Genomic DNA, 3,053 nt, shown 5'->3' on the forward strand with positions numbered 1-3,053 from the left:
TCTATGGCATTTGAAATGCCACACTTCTTGAATGATTTGACAATGATTTCAATCTTGATATTATCCCAGGATCTTTTCACCCAGGTACAAACTTCTCCAATAGTTTGTTTCTTCACTCGTCCTGCTGGTGTCAACTTGTCGCCAGAAGACTTCATCCATTGGTTCTATTCGTCTCTCATGCAGGTTTGAAGGGTTTGTTAATGCTGACATCAAGTGGTTGGAGCTGGGATGTCAAGCCTCCAGGTATGATGGCAAGTTTTGTTTTTTGCTCCGCAGCCACCTTCTTTGTGTTTTTTGTTATGTGTGCCCTGAACTGATCAAGCACCAATAGGAAAGGTTTGCATAACAGCCCACCTGGTCTCCTGCTCCAAACTTTCTCACACCAGATATTCATCCCATCCTGATCCATCCAACCCTTGTCATGAACATGGACAATTACTCCTCAAGGACTGTCTTCTTTTGGCATTGTTTTGCATTTGAAAATCAGCATAGGAGGCAGCTTGGTTCCATCGGCACCACAAGCTGGAACAACTGTATAATGGCTCTTTTCATTTCCACTTGTCTTCACAGTTACAATTTTCACCCCCTTCTTATCAACAGTTCTGTTACTTGGGACATCAAATTGAAGGGGGACTTTGTTCATATTTGCAATCTGTCCCAACTCAAACTGATGTGTCTTCCGACATTGAAAGACAAAACGATGAAATTCAAGGACCTTCTGCTCACAGCTTTCAGGCATCTTTTGGGCAACTCTGGTGCATGTACACATGCTTAGTCCATTCCGTTTCATGAACCTGAAGCACCAATTGTGTCCTCCTTTGAAATCAGTAACTTCTTTTTCATCAGCAATTCTTCTTGCCTCATGCTGAACCATCTTTGCGGACATAGGAATTCCAATTGCCCTTTGCTCTTCAATCCATATCTTCANCATCTATAATGAGTTGCTTGGATGAATTGGGATTCCTAGAGACTGGAACTTCCATGATGAACATCAATCCAGGGGAGCTGTGGCCAAACCTTTCATCGCCTGAAACAATGAGCTGGACATGGATTTATACATGAGAATTACTCCAGAACTCTACCACAAGATGCTGGTGATTGGTGGAATTGACCAGGTTTATGAAATGATGGATGCCAGCTCTGAAGTGAAGGGATTGATTTGACTCACCTCCCTAATTCACCATCTCTGAGTTTTAAATGGTGTATGCAGACTATCATGATCTCATGAAAATCGTAGAGATGATGGTTTCAGGGATGGTGAAGTACATTACAGGCAGTAACAAGGTCACCTACCATTCAGATGGCCTAGAGGGCCAAGCCTAAGATAATGATTTCACCCCCAACCACTGGAGAATTAGCATGGTAGAAGAGCTTGAGAGAGCCCTGGGTGTGAAGCTGCCAGAAACTAACCTCTTCAAAACTGAAAAAGAAACTCACAAAATTCTTCATGATATCTCTGTGGCAAGAGCTGTTGAATGCCCTCCATTTTGGACCACAGACAATCTCCTTGAGAAGCTTGATGGGGAGTTCCTGGAAGTGACGTGCATCATTCCTACATTCACCCACAGATAATGAGCCTTTGGCTCTAAAGAGGGTCTGAGTGAGCTCCTTGAGCTGTTATGAAGAAGGAAATATGCATTGCCAACATCAAGCTGAAAGACCGCATGTGGCGGTGGTAGGTTTTCAAAGAACAAGACAAGACCAAGGCAACTGGTGATGATGAGGCCATGTTCATAGAAGAAAATTCCTGCACAGCTCTGGAATACAGGCTGCCCCCCAAAGCTGGCTGGGACACAGACAACGAATGAGTCACTATGTTTCTCACAGACTCCAATAACATCAAAAAAGTACTTTTGTTCCCTGCCGTGAAACTAAAAGACATGAAGGAAAATGTAACAACTGCTGACACATTAGAGAGCACAACAGCTGGCACTTCTATCTAGAAAATAATTGAAAGTCACATAACTTATATATGTTTGCATTTCTGCAACAGGTCAAAGACTGCAAGGGAATTCTTGTCTGTTGCTATCCATTTGACTATTACTGTTTAGTCACCAGAAGAGAGAAAAGGAATTAAGAATTATTTTGAGGAGATCCAAGATGATGGAGTAGTTAAACATTGTGCCTTCTTCCTTCTGTGAACACTTTAAAATCAGAACCAAATTACAGAACAATCAACCTGGAGAACCATCTGAAGTCTAACTGAACAGAAGTTCTATAACTAAAGATAGAAAGAAGAAGCCACATCAAGACTTAGGAGGAGCAGAGATGCAAAATTGGCTGGTCCCAAACCTCCATGTGGTAGATGAATGTGGCAGAAAATTGGGAGGGATATCTCAGCTGTAGAGATTCATCCTCAAGGAGCAAAAGATCCCAGCCCTACTCCAGGTTCCCCAGCCAAGAGTACTTGTGCCAGGAAGAGAAACTCCCACAACATCTGGCTGTAAAAACAGTGGGGATTCCAAACATCCGGGTGGGACAGAAGGCTGTAGGAAGCTGAGACATCCTCTTAAATGGCCCTCACACAGACTGACTCGCTCACAGGCACTCACATTGGTCTTCAGTGGACAGATGTGACAGGGGTGCAGAGGTATATGGAGAGCAGACTGAGGTGTATGGCTTTGAGGCAAGAGCTGGATATAGACACCATTTTCCCTGTGTCGAGTCCTCTTCCTGTGCAGCCAGAGGGTGGGCGCAAATTTCCTGTGTTGAGCCCACCCCCACATAACCAAATTTGAATGAATCTGACTGATATGGTGAGCTCCACTTACTCTACCCTGCTGTCTCACTGGAGACCCTGGCCCACTGAATTCCCCCAACACAGGAGGCACTTTCTCTATGAGCAGCCAGCCCGCATCACTGCACATTTTTTTAAAACTATTGGAGTCTGCAGGCCCCACAGGTGGCAACTGGCCTTGATGTGCTCTGAGACTTTTGCTGAGTAGCTCCGGGCTCAATACTGGCACCAAAACAGAATTTACATTAACCTGGTGACCACAACTTTTCCCACTCTAGTGATTCTCTGAGACCCTGCCTCACCCAATTTGCATACT

At 44.3% G+C, this 3,053-nt stretch overlaps 1 pseudogene; it reads left to right on the top strand.

Moving 5' to 3' along the window:
- The first annotated feature begins 936 nt into the window (after positions 1–936).
- LOC109374026 (lysine--tRNA ligase pseudogene) lies at positions 937–1,943 on the top strand (annotated as a pseudogene).
- Positions 1,944–3,053: the final 1,110 nt, after the last annotated feature.

The sequence above is a fragment of the Hipposideros armiger genome, unplaced genomic scaffold (genome assembly GCF_001890085.2).
Source record: "Hipposideros armiger isolate ML-2016 unplaced genomic scaffold, ASM189008v1 scaffold_778, whole genome shotgun sequence".
Taxonomy (NCBI): Eukaryota; Metazoa; Chordata; class Mammalia; order Chiroptera; family Hipposideridae; genus Hipposideros; species Hipposideros armiger.